Raw genomic sequence first — 26,304 nt, forward strand, 5'->3', positions numbered from 1 at the left:
CACACCACTCCTGTTTTGAGAGGCGCCAATGAAAGCTTGACCAGGCTTCAGCTGTGCTGCCCATTGTCTTTATGGCTTGCTTAAAAGAGGATGGTGTTTGTTGCTTGTCAAAAATTTTAAGAAGAACTTTGAATTTTTTTCATTGTTTTATGGGCAAAAAGTGTTTTTGTTTTCTTTTTTTTCCCAGCACAAAATTATCTGAATTCTGGTAAATGTTTTGCTTTTTCAAATGCCAACTCAAATCTCCACGTCTGCCAGCTCAGTGGAAGCCCGATGAGCTCAGTAGCTCAGCTGTGATTGCTTTCGTCTGTCTCGGATACACCTGCCTTGTTGCCCACTGCTCCACTGGAACTGTTGAACCCTGCCTGCCACACGCAGGGCTCTCAAAGTTCCAGAGAAACGGCGGACACTGATAGTGTAATATCTGGATGAAGCTGAAAGAGTGAGGAGCAAGGAAAGAGTCTCCTTGACCTGCTCTGCTGCCTGGTCCACAGTGTCTCAGTCGCCTTGTAGTGCAGAGTCCTCCTAAGGCCACTGTTACAAGTGTATGGAGAAGAAAGTTTGATTGACACCTTTATTGCTTCTTGCAAATCAAAGCAGGGAACAGATACCCTCAACTAGATGTGTTAGAAAGCTCCAGAGGACTTCTAGGGCTAGGGACGGTGCTGAACTTCAAGTGGGAAAACTGGCTGATAGGCAGGTAGATCATGGTGGTGCAGGAAGAATACAGGTATCATAGGACCAAACCTTCCAACCCTTCCCTTTTAGGCTAGGGACATATTAAGTTCCATTACCTGACATACAGCCTGGAAATAAGGAAATCTCTGTGACATTTACTTGGCTCCTTTTGAGCATTTACTATGAGGTGCTAACAGTGGCAAGCAATACTGAGGACAAGAAAGCAAAATGTGGTACTTGGCACTTTTCCTCAAAGTGTTCCACGCACATCAGAGAAGAGAAGTGCTCTTGTGAGGTAGACCTGAAGAAAGAAGCACATTAATACCTGTCTGGTTGTGTGGTAAAGACGACATAGGCTGCGAGAAAACGGAAGTGTTCGTGAAGTCCCTCTGAAAGGGGAAGGGCATCATATTCAAGACTGGACAGAAAGGCACTGTTTTTATTTTTTCTTTCTTTGTTGGTTTGGTTTGATTGTGAGACAGGATCTCACTATGTATGTAACACAGGCTGGCCTCAAACTTTTGGAGACCTACCTGCTTCTGCCTCCCTCTCACCCCCATCCCCGTTACTGGAACTAAAGGCAGATGCCACAGCACAGCCACCATGTCTGGCTGGAAAGACTTATAACTACAACGTTGCTATCAAGCGCAGATTGCAACAAATAAGACATAAACTCCTGTACGCTCTTATTTCCAACAGTTGGAAGGCAGAGGCAGTGCGTGAGGGTGGGGTGGAGTGTGATTTTGTGAGTTGGAGGCTAGCCTGATGTACATAGTGAGTTCCAGGCCAGCCTGTGCTACATAGTAAGATCTTGTATAAAACATTTAAAAAATGTACCCTCAAGATGCAATCTACCTATAATAGCATCTATCTATCAGTAAGGCAAAAATGAATGATGGAAACTATTGTTATTACTATATTAAAATGCTATAACTAAACCAGAAGAGCAAATTTCTGATCAGCCTTATTTAGACTTCCCATGCTTAGATTTCACAGCATTACACTCAAGAGCTACTGTTCCTCCTTGCCCTGGAAACATCTGTAGGTTCAGCTTCACCAGATCAGCATTCTTGCTAAGGCAAACCCCCACCTAGGGCTGAGTGGCAGATGGCCGCTGCGGTTTTCCGTGGTCCTTGTCAGTCATCTTTCTTCTCTTTCCCAGCTTGTGTCCACAGTTCATGTTCACTCTCCGGCTTATGTTGACATTTGAATTTGTGATTCCGGGTGAGGGCCAATCCTTTCCAAACGCAGCCAGACCTTTCACGGAACCCTTTCTGCCTGAACAAGTTGACATGGCAGTTCAGCTCTCCAGGAGCCCGGTGCTAGAACTGGACACTCGTAGTTTCTTGCTGCCAAGCTCTTTCCTACGCTGAGCCGCAATCTGTTTCTTATAACTCGGAATCTCCCCTGCCTCTGTCTCTTAAAGTTAAAGGAGTCTTTTCTGCTTCCTTTGTGCTCTACATCCTCAAACACATGTCCTCTCGGACGGTAAAAAGAGGTATAAAGACAGCAGAGCCCTCTGCTCTGACCCTAGCCATTCCTTCTGCCCCATTGCATTTTTCTTTCTTCAGTTCTGTAGATTTATTAAATTAAACTCTTCATTTGGAGTCAATTGCAAATTCATATTCAGTTGTAATAAATATAGAGAACAGCCTTGTGTTTTCCTTATTCAATTTAATCGATGGTAAAGTCATTGAAAACTCTAGAGAATCATATGAAAACCAGGATAATGACATCAACACTCTCATGACACTGAACCTTCCTGTCAACAAAGAAATCCCCTTTAAAATCAAATAGGCCTTCAATCCTAGACCACTTTTCTATCAGGTTCAACAAGGACATTTTGAATTTGCATGCAAATGGATGGAATTAGTGAGTAACCCAGACCCAAAGAGATGTGTATGATATGTACTCATTCGTAAATGGATACTAGCTAAAAACAAGGGATATTGATCCTAGAGAAGCTAAGTAATAAGGTGAACCCTAAGAAAAGCATATATAGATCCACCTGGAAAGTGGAACCAAACAAGATCATCTGACAAAATTGGGATCAAGGGTGGAAGGGGAAGAGGAGGGGAAAGGGGAAGGGAGGAGAACTTGAGGGAGTGGGAAGTTAGAAGTTGAGAAGGAGGGACAGAGATGAGAACAAGGAAAGAGGTATCTTGATTGAGGGAGCCATTGTAGGGTTAGCAAGAAACCTGGCTCTAGAAACATTCCCAGGAATCCACAAGGATGACCCCAGCTAAGACCCTAAGCAATAGAGGAGAGGGGACCAGATCTTGACTTGCCCTGTAGTCAGATTGATGAATATCATAAATATCACCATAGAACCTTCATTTAGCAACTGATGAAAACAGAGGCAGGAACCCACATCGGAGCACTGGACTGAGCTCCCAAGGTCCAGCTGAAGAGTGGGAGGAATGAGAATATGAGCAAAGAGGTCAAAACCATAATAGGGACACCCACTGAAACAGTCTCCAGCTCCAGCTGGACTGGGAAGAAACAAACATAGGACCACAATAGTCCCTCTGAATGTGCTTGACGGTTGTATGGCTGGGGCAGACTGAGGGGCCACTGGCAGTGCCACCAGGATTTATCCCTACTGCATGTACTGGCTTTTTGGGAACCTATTCTTTTTGGATGATACCTTGCTAAGCCTAGATATAGTAGAGAGGGCCTTGGACCTTCCCCAAAGCAATGTGCCTTACCCTCTCTGAGGATTGGATGGAGGTGGAGTGGGAGGGTTAGGTGGAGGAAATGGGAGCAGGGGGAGGAAGTGGGAACTTGGATTGGTTATGTATAATGAAAAAAGATTGTTTGTTTTCTTTTTAAAACAAATAAGTAAAAGGGGGAAAACTACAGAAAAAGAAAAAGAAGAAAGGGCTTTCCTTTCACCCGTGGATCCCCATTTATTTCAGCACTACTTGTTGAAGTCTCTCTTTATTCTTTAGAATTCCTTTGTTTTCTTTGCCAGGAATCAGCCAGTGTGTTTTTTTTTTTGGGGGGGGGGTGTGTTTCTGATTTCTCCTCCGTTCTGCTAATGCATGCTTAGCCCTCCCCCAATACCACATGATCCTAGTTTCCGTAGTCGTTCAATGACTCTTGACACTGGAAAGTCTGATGCCTCTCTCACTTTATTCTTTTATAAAATTGTCTAAGCCGACTTGATCCCTTTGTCTTTTTAATATAAAGTAAGAACAATAGAGTCATTAGCCAGAAAATAAAAACTTTGAGATTTCAACTGGTATTGCATTGTCAAGTCTTCCAATATGTGACCAAGAAATGACTATTGATTTATTTAGATCTACTTTGCTCTTCTTTTTCATTATCAATCTTCACAGTATAAACATCCTGAATGTTTCTTAGGTTTACACACACTATACACACTTGCGTGTGTGCACTCGAGTGTGCACACACAGTAGTTACATTTTAAATTTTGCTGCTCAAATATTTATTGTTAGTATCTAAAATGCAGTTAATGGTTATATGTTTATCTTCTATCCTGTACGGTTGCTGAAATTATTTACTAATTGCAGAACTTTGAGTGGATGAATTCGATACATATCAATCAGCTCTTCTACAATGGATCTATACATCATTCATTTCTTTTTCCTAGTTTACACTGGAGAAGAGAAACAAAGATCTTTGTTATTCTCACTGTTGCAGGACCAGAGTTAATCCTTACAGGAAGCGTCAGTGTTATAGGTACTGACACCAGGTTCTGCTAGCTCCTTTTCAAGCAGGAGACTCTACCATATCTGTGATCTTCTGAGCATTTTCATGAGGAATGATTGATGACTTTTACCCAATGCTTTTCCTACCTTGGATGACATGATCATGTACTTTTTCTTTACTGTGTCAACATGGTGGATTATGTTAACTGGATTTTGAAGACTAAATTACTCTGGGATGCATGAAATAACTGATATTTGGTCATGGCATAAAATTAATTTAGTTGAATTCTATTGATAAAATGTCAAAGATTTTTGTTATGCATGTTTGAGATACATTGATTTGTAGGCTCTTAAATTTTGCTGTTGTCTTGTTTTTTCTTCTAATTTTACTAGCCTCATAAAGTAAATTTCTCTTCTGTATCCTGAAAAAGATTTGGAGAACTGGTGTTAAATTTTTGCAAACATTGACAGAAACCTCCCGTGAAATCATGTGGGCCAAAAATGTTTTAAGGATTATTTTATTTATATTTTCAGTCATGTGCATCTGTTTGTCTATGTGTGAGCACATACAAGTAAATTCAGTTACCTGTGGCGGTCAGAAGAGGCACTGGATGCTCTGGAGGCGGAGGTACAGGTGAGGTGAGGAACATGACAAGGATGCTGGGAACCAAACTTGGGTCTTCTGAGAGAGCAGAGCACATTCATACCGCTGAATCACCTCTCCAGCCCAGTGAATATTTCTTTGGGGTGGGGGACTTTTAAAGTTATTAATTGGATTCCTTTAATGTTGTAAGGGTATTTCTATTATCTGCTTCATACTGAATAAATTGTAAAAGGTGGTATTTTTTTAAAAATCCATACTGAGTCATAGATGTCCTTAGTATACTGTTATTACCACTTTCCTGTCTCAACAATCTATAGTGGTATCCTTTGTTTCATGCCTGATAGCAGCTGAGCAAGCCACAGGGAGCCAGTCAGTAAGCAGCACCTCTTCATGGCCTCTGTATCAATTCCAGCCTCCATGTTCCCACCTGACTTCCCTGCATGATAACTACAAGCTACAAGATGAAATAAACTGTTTCTTCCCCCAAGTTGCTTTTGGTCACAGTATTTTATCACAGCAATGAATCCTTAAGTAATATACATACTAAAATGTAAGGGAGGTAATTTTACATGGCGTTCCACCTCTAAACAATTAACTATAGGCAACGAAGGGCTGCTGAGTGTGGGAGAAATATTCTTCCCCATGGATGAACCTTTTAATTGATTATTCAACGCCAACTGGTCAGCTTTGAAATCATATACCTACAAGAGACACTAAATGGATTGAATACATTTGTTTATGTGTTTATACGTTTACATATTTGCAACAATCACCAAGAGAGAGGCTATGAATTTGAGAGGGAGTGGGGGTAGTGGTGGTAATCAGAAGAGGGGTTGGAGGGAAGAGAGGAATGGGGAAGAAATGGTGTAGTCATATTTTAATTAAAATATCCCATAATACATGTTGAATTAAATATGCCTGGCATTTAGTAACTTGGTTTCAGAAACATGTTAGCTTTCCCCTATTCAAAAAAAAATTAAGTGAAAAAGGAAATGTTATCTAAAACCTTTGTCTTACTTCTTAGTTGGTCAGAAAGAAAACACTTAGGACTTTCCTAGTTGTCCAGCTTCTTTTGTATCAACTGGTGGTATAAAAGGGAAGATGAGGCCCCAAGAACTCACTACCATGTCATTGTTAGAAACCTGAGGTATTCTCTGGCTGGTCAGTGTTCTTTCAAACTTTCATCATCTTCTTAAGACCTTTAAAATACATATAATTTCCATGGTGTTTAGTTGTACTTAATGAGGGGGAAGAGGGAAATTTATGTCTAATTCATGTTCTTGGCAGAAATTTATGCTCTACTTTTGATAACAAAAACATGTTGCATTACCTAATCTTCATCTGTGCTGTAGAGAAGACACAGAAATCCACAACAGATGGATCACATACACGGTTACATTTTTGTCTAACCTGACAATACCATTTCAGAGCTATGTCCAATTCAGGCTGAGGAAGCCACGGTTTGGGTTTCCACTCATGTTTATTCATGTGGGTTATGGGCCAGGTCCTAATTTTGAGGTTATAGTATTGCAAAACTGCAAATTGTATATGTCATTCTACCTTTCCCACATTATTTGGAATTAGTCTCTCATTCTCTATGAGCCTATAACAGGAAACAAATTCATACGAAGACCCTCTTATCATGTGCAGGTGAAAGGCTAGAACACTGGCAAGGGGGAGGATGACTGTCCCACACTGAAGTAATTGTACTGCATGTTCTGTAGACGGTGCATCATAGGTGCTGTCTCCTATCTACGGCTTTCCACTCCCTGTTCTTGCCATCTTTTAATATCTCCAGTTCCCAAAGCAGTCCTCTCCATGATAACAGGCATGCACATCCATACCTATCTTCAGGTGTGCAGTCAATGAAAGTCCCGTCTTCTGGAAATGTGTTAATTGGGTGATATAAGGTGGGAGGTGTGAAAGAGACCTTCTGGGGAGCCCAAGAACCTTATGTTCACCAATACAGCATTCTAAATCTTAACATCCCCGTGACACTCACATCTTATATCCTAATGGATGTAGCTGCCAACAGGAATAAGGAGAAATGAGTAATGTCAGAGGCTCAGCGGAAACAGATGCATTCTGAAGATTGCTGGGCATGATGCAGTGTGCCTGGGCCCTTACAGGAGGTCAGATGGCAGAGAAACAGCCCCTTTTAATCAGGTAGAGCTTGTCATTTTTATCTCCATAGAGGTGTCATGTCCCATAGAGTAGGTGTGAATAATTATATCAACTGAAAGGACTTTAAAATACAAAATCAAATTCAGTTCCCTAGCTTCCCGTGGCACGTTTTATGTGCTCAAGCGTTCTGTGTGAACAGGCCCCTACAATGGTCAGAGATGAACTATTTAGCTTTGGCAGGCCTGTGCTGTGCTCAGACATAGCAGTTCCTATCACATCACTTTCCGTCTTGGCCCAGGACAGCTCCCCTTGACCCCTCTATTCCTTTGCATCTGCTCTTCTGCCAGCCTTTGTTCCGAAGAATTGGCCTTAACACTTGCTAAAGAATAGACCTTTGACATCTCCTTCTGGCTCTGTAATTCTCATTTCACAGTGATCTCAATCCGCTCACACCTAGGCTAGGACACCCAGTGCCCTATTCGTTTCTTGTGCTTAGCTGGGTCCTTTCCTCCCGACTCAAGTCACGACTCCCTAGAATTTTAGTCTGTAGTTCCCTTGTTTTGGACACTAGGTCCCCGATTCACTTGTCCTCATAGTATTGACTTCACACCTCTCTGCTGAAATTTGGGGCAATGACGATCTGTTAGTATTCTACAACTGAGCTTAACTTTTAGACTTATTTTTATGAAACTGTACTTAATGCTAAGGAAGCAATACTTCATACAATTTCAAGAGTAAAACTGAAAGCGAGCCCTACACCACTGGCTCCTGAAGAAAGCTAGGAGACAAACTCCAGAGTGTAAAATCTGTAGAATTTTTCTTCCTCTCCTTAGAGCATTAATGAAGGCAACTTGAGAAGTACCAGATACTCCCTCCCGACAGCAACATTTTAGTTAGTGCATTTCCACCCACAGGAACATTCTTCATAGAAACAGCATGAAGTTCAGCTTCACACAAATTGATGTTTAAAAACTCTAAAATTTCTTTAATTGTTCCTATTTAAAGACAAATGATCAATTTAAATGAGTCTAGTGAACAGTTAATATACAAAAATATTAGTTTTCTCCCAACCCCCATATTAGCCTGCATGTCAAGGAGCGCAGAGAAAACTATTGAAATTTCCAGAGGATCCTGTCCTAAGGCGTCTGGAGAGGCAAAGAGCCACTTAGAACAAATACATTACTTGGAAATGTAACCAGTCCTTAAAAATAAGAACTTCAAAGTCTGTGCATGTGTTTCTCCAACTATTAGGGGACTAGAGAAAAAGAGGAAAACAGACTTTCAATCACTGAATCAAGTCAGCCTAAAATGAATTGTATCATCAAGTAGGGTGTTTCATACAAAGTAGACACTAAAACAAACATGGAATTGCAGATAAAGTAAAAATAGGAAGCCAAAGGTTAAAATCAGGCAGTGAATTTGGAATGATCCTTGTGTTGGAGGCACGGCAATAAGACATCCATAGAAAACAAAAGGAGTTGTAACTTCTAAGGAAAAGCATAAATAATCTAAGAAATGTACAATAATTGAAAAACCAGTGCTCATAATATTTCCATATGGCTTTATGGAGTAGCTTGTGTAATATTATGCTCATATAATTGGATGGTTAGGTATTATGAATATACTTGGAGGCATACTTAAAAATTATTAGAGTAATTTTAAATTAATACTTTATGAGCCTATCTAACAAAACCTCATTTAACATACATTCCAAAAAATTAATACTAAGTATTTTCCTTGAACCCCAATTGAAACAGTCCTGTTAGGGTATCACTAAAGACTTTAGTCATGGACAGATTGCATTCCATAGTCATTGTTTTCACCTGTTATTTAGAAAACAATATCTTTGAGAATGTGCGAATTGAAGCTATTCGACTAGTTGTATCATTGAAATCGTGCTCAATGGGCTTGGAAGTCAAAAGCAGAAGCATTATTAAGCATTTGTGTTCCACTTGAAGTGTGCTAAAAGCAAATGCATTATCTCCAGCAACAAGTGTGACCAAGTAAAATAGCTTGGCAATTCTCAATTTTTATTATTTGGGCAGACTTCACATACCATCATGAATTTTTCCATTTTTTTTCAACTTAACTTTGAAAATGTAGAATTTTATAATTTTTGTTCTTATGTTCATGTTAGGCTCCATCTTAATTAAGCTTGTTTACAAATTTTTTTACTTTGCAATTAAATATCCACTTTTAAAATATATATTTTCATATTTCACATTTTTCTGGGCATATTTTTTAATTGTTATTATTTGTGTTGTTCTGTGTGATGTTTATGTGTGAATGTAAGTATGTGCACGCCTTAGCATGCATATGGGGGGTGATTGGAAAATTTTTAGGAGTTGGTTCTCTCTTCCCACCTTGTTGAGGCAGGGTCTCTCTTATGCCTTCATGTGCTCTGCATGTTACAATCTAGCTTCTGGGCAATTCTCTTGTCTCTAACTCCAGTCTTGCTGCAAGAGAGCTGGGATTACAGATACAGCCACATGGGTTCCAGGAATTAAACTCTGGTCTGAGGCTTGTACCACTAACATTCTTAACTGCTTAGTCATTTTATTTATTTTGGTTAACTTAAAGCTCCTATTTAGCCCATGGGATTCACTGTTTGAAGTTGATTTCTACTAAACTGAGATTTCTACACTATCAGTTTCAGGGCATCAGATTTTATATTGATGTTCTTGATCAATCATTTTTATGCAGGGTGAGTGATAAAGATTCTATCTCATTCTTTTGCACGTAGCTATTCAGATAGATAGCACCATTTGTTGAAGATGGTATCTTTTCTCCAATGTGTATTTTTGGCTTCTTTGTCAAAAGCCAGGGCCTGCAGATGAATAGGCCTCTATGTGGGCCTCCAATTCTATCCCATTTATCAGAAAAATGTTTTTATGACTGTGTCATGCTGGCTTTACTACTGTATCTCTCTAGTGTAACTCGAAATTCGAGATAGAGCTACCTCTATCTGTTCTTTTACTCTTCAGGATTGTTTTAGATATCTTGGATCTTCTCTGTTTCCATGTGAAATTTAAGGTTAATGTTTTGTGTTTTTTTTTAATTTCTGTGAACAACTGCTTTGGGATTCTGATGTGGATTGCATTGAACCAGCAAATTTTATTTAGTATGATGGCCATTTTCATAATATTAATTCCACCAGTCCATGAGCATGGGAGTTTTCTCTGTCTTCTGGTGTTTTCTTCAATTTTGTTTTCGGTGTCTTAAGGTTTTCATTTTGTAGATTATTGCATCCATCAGCCCTTATCAGAGAAGTTTCTTTTGTCAGTAGATGGTGACTAACACAGTCCTAAACTGGTCAAGGGGAGAGGCGTAAAATGCTGGGGAATACTCATTTCTAACTGGGACATCTATATAATACTCCTTCACCCTAGGCTTAGAGATCATGGCAGAAGAGAGGACAGAAAGATTTTAACAGCCATAAAGAGTGGATGACTATAAGGAAACATTACTTTCTGGACGTAGCAAGGCAGTTGCATCTATGGATTCACAGTAGTTGAGACAGTGTGCATAATACCCGTGAAGGCTCAGGCCAGACAAAATTCCAGCAGAATAGGGGAGGTGGATGTGAAACTCCACCCTCAACTAAGGAGTTACTGGTAGTTGATGGCTGCTAGGAGAAGAGAAATTAGTTCTCATAAAAGTGCAGCCGTTGGTTTGTAGACAGACTACCCTCCATTGGAAGACTACGAACACATTCAAGAGTATAAGTATAAGGGAGGATAAACTATACTTGATGTTTTTTTTTTTTTAAAAAAGAGGACACACATTGGCTGGGTAGGGAAGTGGAGATAGACCTAAGGAGATTTGTCTGGGGAGAGGAGGGTTAATATCATCAAAATGCATCTTACGAAATTCTCAAAGAACTAATGAAGATAGAGAAAAAGATAACACCAACTTTAACCACATTTGCTCTTTAGCATTTGTCATTTAGAGCTTTATGTTATTTGTTGATCTCTAAACTTTCTATCCATTTAAATAGTCTTCTTTGCAAATACTCTGAAATAACAAATATTTTCTGATTCTGAATCTTGTAAGTATGGATTTTAGGACACTCTAGAGGGACAGAGGATCAGAATGAATAGAATAAATATATTCATGTGTGTGTGTGAATCAAATGTTTATGCATACATGTATTGTGCATGAGCGAGAGATTTGTTTACCTGAACACAGACTGGATGGTCTTACAATGGCTGTCTGCAGGTGGTACCTGCTCAGTCTAACAAGCTCAGAATCAGTGATGCAGTTCAAGTCTAAGGCTGAGAGCCTGGAGGTCCCTGGAGAGCCACTGGTGTTAATCTGTGTTTAGTAGTATTTGATGTCTACAAATGGTGGCAATAGTAAGACACACCTCTAGTCAAGAAAAATCAAGCTTGACTTGAGAATGATCCAGCTCCCCTCTCTCGTCTGCTTTAGTTCCACCCTCCACCTATGACCTATTGGACAGTGTTAAACACATTCAGATGAATTTTCCTCTCTCTCTTCCCTGACATACTGGTCAATTATTTCTGGCAACACTCTTGTAGCCCCATTCAGAAGCATGATTTGGTAGCTTTCTAGATATCACTCAATACAGTCAAATTCACCTAAGATTAACCAGGACAGTATTACATGCTGTAATCTCAGTACCTGTACTCAGTCTGCAGTCAATGTTTGTTTCAGTGTTGCTACTGATTTATCATATGAGCAAAAAGTCCCCATCTCTGAATTATACTTACAGTAGTCAGTAATGTGCACTTGCTTAGTGTGTGTGATGAGTGGGCTAACCACCACTTATCACTTAGTGTAAGTAGATACAGTTCTTTTTTTCTATGTACAAACTTTATCTTTGAGATTAAGGAGATATAGGCTTAAGAGTATGCTATTTTGCTTTCCAAAACACGGAGCCGAGCAGTAATCCTTAAGCCTGAATGTAGGTTAGGTATTTGATGTGGTATTTAAGAAAAGAAAACACAGCATGAATCATTGTTGCAGTGTATGAGCTCAATTATTTTTATTCATTAAACATTTACAATAAGCAATGGATCCTTCTGAAAGGTCAGCATTCCATACAAATGGTACATGAACAATAACTCTATTCTCTCCCTGAAGACTCCATTTGAGGTATGCGAGTTTATCCCTCTCTTTAAAACTAGGTCAGCAATTCCGTACCAGGAATTGTGGCACTCAGGAGAGCAGCAAACCTTTTTCAACTGAGGTTGAATTTAAATTAAACATAGACTTCATGGTGTCTTTTTTTAAAAAAGAAAGTATAGGGGTCAGAAAATAATCTAAACTATCCTTTTTATATAGAAAGTCATAGAAGATTTGCAATCATGAGAAATTTACAAAATCCACATGAAGAATTTTATTTTGGTCTGGAAAGCACATATTTGAACATTAGTGCTTCAAGAAGTGAATGTTGTTTTCATGGGTTTGTAAATGAAGGAGAGTGGCATCAACGTGTGGCTGAAAGCATGGAATTGTGTGTTAGGTGACTGTGCGTTCTGAGTTTCCTTTCTCCTAGTGTGACTTTGGGCAAAGCACATGGTAGCTTTTTTTTTCTCTGAAATTCTAATATTTGTCTTCTAGAATGATGAGAATTAGGTAAGTACTGACTCCTCATTATACATTTTAATAGAGTAAGTGTCACACAGGATAAGTTCTTGCTAACAAACCAATTTTATTATTATTGGGAATGAGTATATGACAGTTATTGATCTTAGAGTGTCTTTGAGAGCAATGGTTCAATTGGCACATGATATGACATCATCCTCGCCACAATGGGGGCTTGGGATGGCAGGTCATGTCCATGTCCTCAGAAACTTGACAACAGAATGCTTAGCTAAGAGCTTTGGATGTGACCATTAAACATTAAACCACATTTTAATGCTTTTTCTTAATTATGCCCCCTTTTAGAAATCATAATTTGATTGTTATAATTAAATCATAATTTGATGGCTATAATTAAACCAAATCAGAATAATGCTTTGTTTAAATTATATTTTTCTAGTATATTGAGGAACTGTGACTTTTAGAAACAAGCTTTTCATCTGTGCTGGCTAGTTCAATGTCAACTTGACATAGACTGGAGGCATTTGAGAGAAGGGAGACTCAGTTGAAAAATGCCTCTATAAGACAGGGCTGCAGACAGTGGGGCACTTTCTAAACTATTGATTCATGTGGGAGGTCCCAGTCCATTGTGGGTGGGGCCATTTCAGGATTGGCAGTCCTGGGTGGTCTAAGAAAGCAGTCTGAGTGAGCCATCAGGAGCAAGCCAGGAAGCAGCACCCTTCCATGGCTTCTGCATCAGGTCCTGCCTTCAGGTTCCTGCCCTGTTTGAGTTCCTGTTCTGACTTTTCATGATGTTGGACTGTTACCTGGAAATGTAAGCTTACATAAACCCCTCCCTCCTCAAGTTGCTTTAGTCCCCATGTTTCATCACAACAATAGTAACCCTAAGTAGGACATCGTGTATCCTTTAAGTTCCTGCAGACCCGTCTCTTTCTGGTACACACAAATATATAAATCATCTCTCTCTCTCTGTGTCCTTCTTTGTCTCTGTTTCCTTGTCTATCTCTGTCCTCCTTCTATTTCTGTCCACCCCCTCACTGTAGGGTCCATGGGTCTACCCCTGCTCCTGGGTTTCATCTTGAGGACAGTTTCTGGCCAGCATTTCCTGTTTGTTCCTGTGCTCCCTCTGCCCTGCCTGGTGATTAGCTGTAGGGCATTGTTGACTCCCACATGCCTGGGGGGTATTCCATTGTGCAGCAGCTAGGTAGTTCAGGTTTTTCCTAAATTTAAATAAATGGCATTCGACTAATCTCCTGTCGAATGACCCAGGTCTCTTGTGTGTTCTTTCAATCTCCAGACCCTTGCCCGCTTGCACACAGTACAGTAGTCTGCAAAATGTACCGAGAGTAATGCAGGCTCAGGCGGTACAGTTGGAGACCCTGCTGGGATATCAGGCATTAAACCTCATCTCTGTTGCTGTCTTAGTATTCGTGTGACAGAGAATGGATTGGGGCACCTGTTTGTTGGCTTTTAGCCAGGACTCAGATCTGTGTAAGGACGATGTGTTCCTGTCTAAAGTTGGGTTTATGAACTAGAGTTACTGAAATAGTCTTGGCAATGAGTGCAGCGCGTGCTGGGGGAGGGGCAAACGTTCCTTCTCTCCTTGTCTTTGTATTTTGGCATGTCCACAGTTATCCCTTGCTTGTTTGCCGAGGGAATGAGAAACTTTCTTTTCCTCTGTCTGTATGGTTTTGATTCCTTCCTATATTTTCTGAAGCCTTGTTTTTTTTTGACTTTATTAATTTTTTTACTATTGACTTTGTTCTTATGGCCTTTATTTTCAGTTCCTTTTGATTTCAGAAACCTCCACAGCTTGACTATCAGCTGATGGGCTCAGGGGAGGTGATTGTATCCCGAGGGCTAATCCATGATCTGCTCATGGAGTACTAATTTGATGACATTACTCAGAGGTGATAGGAAATAGGAGATAGGGTCCAGCTGACGGAAGTATGGCGCTGGTGGTCTGTTTGGAGGATATAGCTTGTTTCTTCTGTATTCCTGTCCCAGCTGCCACGATGCACATAGCTTCCTTCTGTCAGGGCCTTTTCTGCTATGCTATTCTGTTTTACCATAAGTCACAGAAAGCCATAAGATCATTGAATTGAAATTCCTGAAGCCTTGATCCCAAACAAATCTTTCCTATTTTAAAGTTGTTTTTCTGGAGATTTGTCATAGTCAGGTAATGCTAGGGAAGTTAAGATTCTTATTCTAATCAGCTATAACTTCCTCTTTTAAAAAATCAGCTGAATAAGAAACACAACTGCCATATTCGTAGGTCTTCTATACATTGAAGGGTACGGAAGGACTATACAGGATGGAATCAAGAGGGTGGAGATTTGATGGTTGTGTTGGAATTCTGCCGGTAGCAATTTTCTCTTGGGGCTTGAAATCAGTCACTGATCTGCCCAGTAAACTTTCTTCTGCTGATTGACTTTCAGGAGTGACCTTCCTTGGGTGTTTGGATCTACGTGTCATAGAAGCATCCCGTCCTCAGGGATGAGGATTTCTGTCCTCTGATCCCAAAGATGTGGGGAAAGCAGGCAGGATTGTGCTGGTGGGAACAGTGAGGAGAGGAAATAGCTCATTCTACATTCCTATTCACCCAACTGATGAATTTTGGCTGGAGGTGGAAAGCGAGCACGATATAGTGTGACCCTCAATGCACACATTATACTATTTACAGAACAGTGCTCCGTCTTACAAAACGTGACCTTCCAGTTAGCAGCAGACCTGAGTTTTTAAAAGTTTCCTCCATTGATTCCTAGGAATACTGTGATAGGATTGGTGAATTTAAGGAGGAAAAGTCCATGGTTGCTGACCACTTAACTGTTTATTAAGTTTCTTGGATAGAGGCCATGCTGTTATATGTCGTATGAGGCAGTCTGTCATTTGAGGATGGCACCTTTGCCTACAACTTTGTGGGCTAACATAACAGGCTGATATCCATAGGAAAACACCTTCTGAAATGAAGAATTGTTGCATCTTCCATGAATGTAAGTGTTCAACAGAAATGAACCACCAGCAGGTGGCTAGCTCTCCTGGAGAGCGGCACACCCATGGGACTGGTGTCAGGCTTTCTCAGGTTGAGCGACTGGAAGTCCAAGTTGCTAAGATCAGGAATATTTTATCTTTCATATTTATCACATCATCACTTTGTTGATGAGACTGGTATTAAAGAACCAGCTGTGGCTGGAGAAGAACGGGCTGACATCTGTAGAATGGGAAATCACATCCGCCCATTTGCTGGTCTCTCTCTGCTGCTGGAGGTTTTCCATTTTGGTCATCGATAAAGGACAACAATCCCTTTATTCTCTGAATTTTCAGATGTACCCCCCATGTACATATCTTCCTCTCAACTCTATTTCAACAAATCCATTCTTGCTTTCTGTGTGTCCCTCACTATCTAATCAGCTTCATGCCTTCTCTGTTCTAGAGGGGAAATGAGGTGTCTTGGTCAGATTCATCATGAGGAAGAGATGATTCTACAATAAATAGATCCAGCACATGAGGTTGAGACTGCCAGGAGAATTTCCTTTCTTCCCTAAGACTGGGGCCAGGTCAGAATAGGGTTATGGTGATATAGAAATCCACTGCTAAATCAGTGTACCATGCTGAAGCACTTGTAAGCCATTTGGCAGTTTTTCTTTCCATCTTTCTCTTCAGCCAGCTGATTAGAGAAACTCCCGTGTCTGTTGGCTGACAAGGCAGAAGAAACGGCATGAGCAGGAGCCAGAGGGAGTTAAAGCGCATGCTTCTGAGTCTTGTGCTTTAGGAGGCACTGATACTGTGAGGGAAGACTCCTCTTTATTCCCAATTGTAAAGCTTCACAGGTAAACTAACAGTCCGTTCCTGCCGTTCAACTTAATTTTCAGAAAATTTGATTGTTTTTTAAGTAAACATCTCTTCTCTACTGGGATCCTGTAAAATCTAGAGGGTAGTTTTAAAAAAACAGGGAGGAAGATAGAGGATAAAATAATTTAAATATTTACTATTAAAGTTCTGCAAAGTTCCTCTCTTTATTGGTTTTATAGTGGATCCATTGTAAAGGCTACAAATGTTGACAAACCCTTCAAACCCTATGGGCTCTGCTGGGTTAGATGGTCTAGGTGGCAGGATCATTTGTATGGACATCTGGGATATTTTTGCACATGGTTTTTTTGTCAGAGTTCTAAAAGCTGGAGTCTGTTAGATTACTCAGTAATTATACCATTGTGGCATGCTGGATGTAAGTCTTCTTTGTCAGGCTATAAGTAAATGCAGTTGGTGGGAGGTTAGCTTAAGAGGGAAGGTAAATATGTGAAGGGAAGCTATTTCCACATTTCTCCAGGGGAGGGGGAAGGAAGCTGTGCATTTGCGGGGACAGGGGAAATGTAATCATCCAGGTAAAGGTGATCACAGTATAGGTGACCAGTGCTCTGCACTGAAGCTTGGGTGTGTCTGTCACATTTGTCCTTTAGCTTGAAGCTGGAAGCTCAGGGGAAGTCATAACATAGCCACCCATGGGATTTGAATTTGAGCTTCGATTCGTAGAATCTTAATCTCTAGCTAAGGAGGTTAAGGCTACTTTGGGGGCAGAGTGCCTTTTGTTTGTTTACTGGTTCTAGAGACAGGGATTTAATTAACCTGCAGAACCTGTAATGCTTTTCTACATGTGTTCAGTCCTTGTTCAATAAAACAACCAACCCTTTGACTTAAAATTTATTTATTTATTTATTTATTTATTTATTCATTTATTTATTTATTTGATGATAGAGAATCCTTCATCATGCAAAGTATTCCATTTGTTTTGGTCCTTTGGGTACATACAATATTTAAGTGGCAATATCTTTTATCTATCAAAATAGAGTTCTAGACTTTCTCCTACCAATAGGTAGAGAGCTAGTTTTGCCTTTATAACTACACAGATAACTAAACATGTGTTCTCATTTTTAAACTTGTGCTCTCCTTGAACAGGGTTTGGTCCCAATAATTGTAGTCATTAGCGTCAGTTAGAAAAATACGATTGTAGGAATACTTTATAACAAAGGTTTTTAAAAGTAGATACCAGGGGCTGGAGAAATGACTCAGCTGTTAAGAGTACTGACTGTTGTCCCGGAGGAGCTGGGTTCAATTCCCAGCCCCAACAGTGCAGCTCACAGCTCTTTCTTATTCCAGGGAATCCAACACCCTCACACAGACATACACATGCAGGAGAAACACCAAGGCTCATAAAAAAGTAGATTCAAATTTTCAAATTTGAAAAAAAATGAAGAGAAAATGGCATACAAGAGAGTTCTCAGGATCAGTGGAAAGTCACTGACCAACTCTTCTGAAGTGGGGGCAGAGGTGGACAAATTGGCATTGAATATTGTAAAAGACTATGTGCCCACAAGACTATGTGTCCACTTGTTAATGACTGAGGAAAAAAATACTAGAGACGCCTGTAGGGCAGCTGTTCTGCATGCGTGAGCGTAGACCAGATGGCACTGTTGGATTCCTCTACCGTTAAGTATAGAGGACATGGTGGGAGAGGGGTGAGAAGATCAAAGCTGCCTAAATGCTGAGTGACAGCAAAGGGGGCCCTCCTTTCACTCAGCCTGACTGTAGAAGGCTTGGTGAGGGAAAGACAAATACACTTGTGGTTTCTTGTCTCACTTAGGTTTTGCTACATTGTCTTGACCCAGTTTGGTTAACACATCCCTCCTTTTCCCCTAATGCTAGGGAAGCTGTTGATTGAACATAATGGTCCTTGTTTGGAGGTTGATGGAAGGCGCCCTTTGGCCAGGAAAACAGCTCTTGCTTTTAGAGGAGGCTATTTGCCAGAAGCTTCTATGAGAGAAAATTCCTCACCTGTACGTAGCCTTTGAGATTACTTGGGTCAGACTGTCAGAGTGAGCAGTGTTTACCCTTTGTCATCAAGTCGAGGTGTTCACAGGAGAAGTAAAGTAAGGGGCCTGTGGGGTCACCTGCTTAATTTTGTTTTTAACCCCAGCAGGAAAGTGGTGTGTTCTGTAACAAACATGCCCTAGGGCTGAGCTGGTCACCTTCGGTGTCATCCAAGCAGTCAGTGGACCAAGTGAGAGAACTCCACACTGTAAATGGCCCCTTAAACTACACTTCCACTTGAAGGAGGGAAAGATTATGATCAAATATAGGTAAATTTAGAAATTTTTTAAGTAAAGAGATAGAAGAAGAGTCTGTGGTTTTGGTCAGCTGAGGCTGAAGCATTGGATGAGGTTACAAGATGCCAGAGCTACTAAAGTGAAGCATTTGCTTTGCTGGGGCAATCGATCCTTGTCATCTGGAACTGAGAAATGAGCAGGGATGAAGGAGAGATCAGCACCGCTGAGGTGAAGTCTTCTGGGAAGTATTTCCTGAGAGGCAGCACACAGACGCTGTGTTTCAGAGGTGGCCTTATGCTGACAGCGGAACATTGTTGTGTAAGAGTCACCCAGGTGGTACTGGTTTTGGAGGCAAGAAGGGGTCAGGGAGAGCAGCTGAGGCTTGGTACTGTGGGACAGAGATAGAATCTCTGGAAAGAGCCAAGGAGAGGCTACTGGTGAAAGCGCAGCCCAGTTCCAGGTTTTGAAGATACTGGTCATGTGGGAAGACCACCGAGAACCATACAGGCGATGGAGGCCAGATTTGAGAAGTTACAGAAATTAGTACCAGGACAGTAGGGTATTGCTGTGACAGACTTGACCATGTCATTTTCGGAGGATTGTGGAAGGAATTCGGAACTTTTCAATAGAAGTATTGAAAGTTCAATGGGCTGTTCTATAGGAGCCTGGTAGATAAGAATCTCAAGAACAAAGCAGCACTCTTCCATGGTGTCTGCATCAGCTCCTGCCTCCAGGTTCCTGCCCAGTTTGAGTTCCTGTGTTGACTTCCCTTAATGGACTGATTTGTTGGATCCCACATGTGACTCAGTTTCCATCTGGAGTCATTTCTGACTTAAAGAAGTCATTTGAGCTCAAGCTTGCTTGCTCTACTTTTTCTTATAACCTTGAGACCGGTGAGAGACTTCTGGTTTAGTCCATGAGAAAAGAACACTCTATCTAATAGAAAGAATACTGCTGATGACAAACCTCAGGAACATCAAGATAGAAAGCGAGTCTGCTTCTGAGCAGCAGGCACATGTTGGAGAGGAGGCTGCTCACTCAAGGACAGGGATGGTCTGCGGTTAGATACTGACTGGCTGTCTGTGCTGTACTTTGTTCTGTTCTTGTATATAAGCGAGTTCTGAAATAAACTCTGGGCTGTTTGGCTGCTTCGGCATGACCAGACAGACCTCCCGGTTCTATCCTGTCTTCTGTTTCTTCTGACTTTTCTTTGGCCTCTAGGATCCCTATCCAGCAACCCTAGCAGACCTTGTAGGAATGGGTTTCTACCCTGATTCAGTCTATATAATTCGAATAAAACCTTTCCTGCCATTCCCTCCTCAAAACACTCCTAGCCCAAACCCAAACCAAACAAAAAGCCACAAACAAAAATAAACAAACTACATTTCATCTGTTTTGGATGGACTCTCATTCATTGGCTTAAGAGTTCCAAACCTTTTCCCACCCCCTCATTCTTTATCAAATGCCCTTTCATCTTAAGTATTCTTTCCTTATTGAATTCTTCTCGTATATCTGAGCATTTCATAGTCACTTAGTGCCAATTTGGTCTTCTACTATGACATCCGCTTCAAAATCCTTGTAGCCCAGCTCATTATTTTTTTAAAAAATAAATTTATCTTTTATTTGTACTTTCCTGTTTATTAATACTTATTAATTGATGTTGTCAAGCGTGCCAACAGCCTCCGTTTTTCCCCACAACCATTCAACAGATTCATTACATTTTTTCACTTTCAACTCATGCTGTCTAGAAGGCCAGTTGAAAGTCTTATGGTCTTTTAACATGGTGCTACATCTTAATTGACTAATAATCTACGTTAAATGTATGTTCCAGGTAAATTACCATTTTATAGTAGAATACTGTGTATGCTTACCATTTTCTTTAGTTTTTCTTTTTAAATATATGAACCATCCAGATTTTGATACCCATTATAAAAAAGTTAATTAATGAGTCTATAACTTTTTATTAAATGAAACTTAAAGTAGCTTAAACAAATTTAGAAAACATTAATAACAGAAAATGCCTTGGTTTTGTTTTGATAAATAACTTTGAACAAACTACTATGTGTAGAAAAAAATCAAATGATATTTTTTGTGTAACTTACTTGTATCTGGAAAATATAAGAAGAATATTATCTTGATTTTGAAATAGTAAGGCTGTAAGAATTTTATGACAGAGTAATGTTTAGTAGCTAAAGAAAGAAATGTAATTGCAAGTTTAATAAAATTGTGACATAATATAAGATAATGGAAATTTCATTAGTAATACATTAGAGACTAAAGACACTGGGAATATTTCGTAGAGTTCTCCTCCTTTATGGTTCCAGTCCTAATCCAAAGACGCTGGCTGTTAATGATACATGAGAGATACTCCAGGTAATTGCTTAGCATTTATGAAACTGACCTCAGTCATGCCCTGTTGTTAATCTTATTCTGCTGTTTAAAGGGCTTATTAGCTTATCAGTTCCAGTAATGCCTTCTTCCACCAGTCCAGGACACAGTTGGGCTTATGCTATTTGGTGTGACTTATGTCCATTTTCTCATCATACTAGACAGTAGGGTGTTTAAAGATCATGGTCTCAAGGGGATTATTGCCCAGACTTTAACACATCTGCCTGTCACTAGTGTTTGTTTGTTTTTTTTTGTGTGTGTATTAATTCACAGTTGTCTTCTAGAAAAGAGATTATTATGTATGAAGGGGTTATAAATCAATTGCTACAACATAGTGCACCAAGTGTTATTTTAGAGAGGGGAATTCATATCAGGTACAGGGCGTGGCACATGATAACAGAGGTGCTTACAAAATACATTGTGAGTAGATTAAGTGAAGGCTGTGGGCATGACTCTATGACAGATTTGACTCTGGACTGAGAGAACCACGATGGTTTGCCTCTGAGACAAAAAGGTGAAAGTAAATTTCAAAAGAACGGACTAGCCACAAGCAGAAGGCAGGAAATACACTTGAGACAGAAACAGCAGATAGGACGTTTAGTAAGAAGCATCTAATGTGATGTTGAGGTAAATGCTCTCTAATGGAAAGAGCAAAGACTCCAATTTGGCTGTGACTGCACACCCAGTTTCAGTATTTCAAGCTGCCATCATACATTAAAATAGCTTTTCTTTGTGATTTTCTTTACTGAAAGAAATAATTAGCCAAAAAAAAAATTCAGATGCCATTTTCTGTTCTCCAGTTGAAAGGATGGAGCAGATGCCCTAACGGGCTGCTCAGTCTTCTCTCAGAGACCAGCCCTCAAGTTCAGTTTCCTGAGACTGAACCAGGAGTTTCTGAGGAAAAGCCACAAATAAAGGGCAATCAATCTTCAACACCCTCAACAGCAAGGAGGAGGCTTGGTACATGCAGTGCTAGGCCAGGCCTGAGCCAGCCTCCACAGCACCTCAAGGACAAGTACCTAGGACTCGTCCTGGCCTGCCCTGAAACTGTAGCCCTGAGTAACCCCCGACTAGTCCTAGGCAATTAAAACATACTAATGTGATTTTCACTTGCTTAAGCCACCTAACTTCCTTAGACACTCCCCTCAGTAAGGTTTAAAAGAAGCCCCCACCTCCCTCTCAGGGTGTTGCCACCTTACCTTTGTGTAGGATGGTTGGCCCTAGCGTGCTAGTATAACAACAACAACAACAATAATAATAATATTAAAGGACTCTTGGCTTTTGCATCGGATCTGGGCTCTTGGGGGTCTTTTGGGGTCCTGACTCTGGGTACAACACAGTCAACAGGCTCATTTAGTGATCACCCTAGTTAATAGGTTTTACTCCCTTCTCCTTTTATCCCTTTACCCACTGTTCCCTCCATGTCTTGAATTCAAACATTATTCTTTCTTTCCTTGTTATTCAAAGGTCATTTCCTGGGACCTTTGTCTACATTGGTGTCATAGTGGCATTTCGGATGCCTCAATTTGAAAACGCGTCTCTTCATTTTTGAGAATGGACCACCAAGAACCAGATTACAAAGTACTTTGCAAGGTAAACTAAGAATGTATTTAATTCCCCCACCCCTGAAGACTGACAAAATCTCTAGAATGATCTCAAGCTTTGTGACATGTCTGTTTCTGTTTTAGGTAAACACTTTGAAAGGACTGAGGGTGTTACCATGGAGAACATCCCACTGAAGGAATGTATAGAAGAACCAGGAGAAAGATACTTTCAATTGGAGAAATACTTGGAAAGATCGTGGAGCCCTGTTAACCCCAGGAAGATGAAACATTTTCAAGGAGAGAGTTCACAAAGAAACTTCTGCCACATTGACTCTCCTCAAGAGAGGATGTGCTAGCCGAGCGTCTTCCGTCTTCCCACCAAGGGGTCTGCCATGAAGATGGAGAAGGCAGCGAGCTGCACGGGAGCCACTGAGGCTGGGACGTGAGACGGCAGGGAAAAGGAATTTTAGGCCTAGCTCTTCGAGTTTTGCTGCTACATTCGCCTTTGAATGTACGGTGAATTTAAGGTATGGAAGAAGTCAGCTTCTGTGTGTAAGGCCAGTCTTGTTTTTGTCTTCATGAGGTCACTCTCGTGGCCCATCCTTTTTCTTAGCGCCACAGTGGCTCTCAGAATTTGTCCCAGATTGCTCTGAAATGGTTGGAAGGGAGGATACCCTGAATTACAGTTTTACTGAGTTCTAGTCTGCATCTCACATTAGATGCATTTGCATAATTCACAAAATTTACATATTCAGTCAAATTACAGTACAAAACTGTTCCAGAGAGCACAATGCCAACAATGGATACATGACTCAAATTTGTATATTCACACACACTCTATTAAATTGCTAAAGGAGAAAAAAATAACACATAAGATAAATGAGCTCCCAAAGTTCCCCAAATTCAAACTCAAAGATTCTCTCCTCTGTGATTTATTTTGAAAACTTTCAACTGGGCTGGGTGTTTAAGTCAGTGAGGCTTTCTTTAGCAGCCCTACGCTATTATTTCTTTTATAAATTCCGTTTTTATGGGGTCTGAGAAGCCACGCCGTACCCTGGATCATGGCTTTTATGACTGAGAAAGCATAGCTCTGTAGACCTCTGAGTCAGGATGAAAGTGTAATAACAGAATGTGGTTTGGAATTTAGACTGAGCTAGACCCTCTTTGCATATCCCAAACAGGATCTGACGAAGCTCAGACGCATCTGATGGGGCAGATAGAAAAAAAAAATAAATGATTTGTTTTGGTTTTAGTTTCTCCATGACAGGGGTCAGTCGTCCACTGGTTGTTTTCACCTCTGCGATTCTGTGGTACACATAACTGCAAAAGCAGAAGTCCAGCGGAAAGCACGAAGCCATGAAGTGAGAAATTGTAACCACCCTGGAAGAGGTGAAGATGTTCTAGACACACGAGCCTCTCCCTTTCGTTCTCAGACTACTGAAGTAGACCGCAGGGAACAGGAAAAGGATGACGTCCTGGTGCCGGCTGGAGAGGGAATGTGTCTCCAGAAAGAGGTTTCACATAGTCCTGACAACCTGCACTACGGACTGAGTGGAGATAAGGGGCCAATGGCGGGAAAGAGGAACCTTGACCAGGGGCACTCAGTTATGCCCACCATAGGCCCTCTGTTTAAACTAAGCCTCATGGCCAGACCCTGAAGACGGATATAAGAGGGCTGCCCCTGGAATTCCTCCTGTGCTCCTCTTCCCACCATGACCATGCTGGATATGTCCCCTCCCTCTCTTCTTCCTATGGCTTATTTCTGTAATTGGGTTTGGTAAGGATCGATGGCCAAGCTCAGCTTGTTAGGGTTACCAGGGCCCAGGCTCTGACCCTAATAGCTCTGGTTAGAAAATGTGCCTCTCAAGAGCGAACCTTCACTTCTTCCACTTTTAATTCCCCTGCTGCTGACTAAGGCTTATGGTTCCAATGGCACCGTCTCTGCCTCTTTTCTTTCAGGAGTTGACTATTTTATCCCATTGCTAAGAAGGAGAGAATGATGTTTGAAACAAGCAACGCTCTACTAGATTTTTTTTCCTACCAATATCCAGGACTTGGAAGTCTCACTTGTTCAGCTGATAGGGTACTCTAACCTGCAGTTCGTATTCTAAGCCGGGATTCCTCCTACCTGTCGTACGTGAGCACCTGCTCCATCTGACAGGAGTAAAGGGTCTTCTCGTTCTGTGCCGGACAAAGTAATAGATGTGATAATGCCTTTCTGGCTCCAATTTCTGACAGGATATAGTATTTGGATTTATGGTCAGACTTCTCCCGATTCTATCGGATAACTGCAGGAATGCCTGCACTGGCTGCAAGATGAAGCGTGGCTCAGTTCAGTCCCAATTAGAGGTGAGTGTGGGCACAGCAGCCCTCATTGTGTTTGAAGCTCCAACCAGCCTCCTGCCCACTAGTTCTGAAATTTAAAGCCACACACGTCAGCTACATGTGCAGTAGCCACACTTCTGTAGAATCTAATAACATGCATGAATTCTGGGGACCTCAAGAATCAAAGAGTCAAGAAGATACAGCTATTAAAACCATGAATATCAGCTGCATTAAAGCTCAATTACATGTTGATCCAGAACTGTAAAGTCTCTGACCTATTCTGGCCAACATGTTAGGGATTCATGTAAGCACACTCTTGCCCCTTAGATTCATGAATCCTAAATTGTAAGTTATACTTGGGAGTCAGCAAAAAAAGATTGAAATGCCAGTATTATTTTTTGATAAAGATGGATTGGAAGATTTGACTCATACTTGAAGCCCAAATGGGCTCCTTCTTATTTTTCCTCTTGAATTATATTGTGTTCTTCAGCAGCAGCAGCAGAAGCAATAGCCATCGAGCTATGAATCTCACTTCCCCACACTGCTGTAGTGTAAAGCATTCAGTGAGGCCTGTAAGCCGGCAACAATAAACAAGTATAAAATACATAAATCATATAAGGCGACACTCCTGAGAACAATGGCTTTACTTCATTTCTTCTGTTTATTTCCGGTGAGAGGTTGGCCAGGATCAGGGAGGTTTGGGGTATGGTGAGGCAAGTTTGGATCCCGACATGTCCTAAAAAATTAGAATTTTTTGTTTTGTTTTGTTTTAAGATTTGCAGTAGGTATATGGGCGGACTGGTTGCTTCTTTCTCCCCAAGTAGTGACAATAGAAAGAACCAAGGTCATAGCCAAGAACCAGAAATACGAAGATAGTAAGCTGCTTAGTGTCCAGGTGGCAGAGCTGTTGGGTCAACCCAGAGACAGCGGCTGCTGTCGAGCTGTGGTCTGCCATCTTTGGTGTGTCTCAGACACCCTGGACTGCTCACCACATCACAGACTGTCCTGCTTCACCTTCTCACACTTCCATCTCGGTTGGTGCATTTGAGTTTGTGTTTCTTACAGGTTTCATGGTAAGAATACTCCTGGGGATGTAGCAACTACATAGCACTGTAGAGTTCATAGGGGAGAAAAAACAAAACAACAACAAACAAACAAACAAACAAAACAAACCAATACACCATTGTGGCATCAAAGGACTATGACAAAGGTGAGGGTGTTTTGGCTCAAGAAACATGGCGGTGATGGAGAAGTCTGCAAACATTGCAATAGAACTGGTTTGTTCTATTTGAGTTTGT

The sequence above is a fragment of the Myodes glareolus genome, chromosome 21, assembly GCF_982192425.1.
Source record: "Myodes glareolus chromosome 21, mMyoGla1.1, whole genome shotgun sequence".
Lineage (NCBI taxonomy): Eukaryota > Metazoa > Chordata > Mammalia > Rodentia > Cricetidae > Myodes > Myodes glareolus.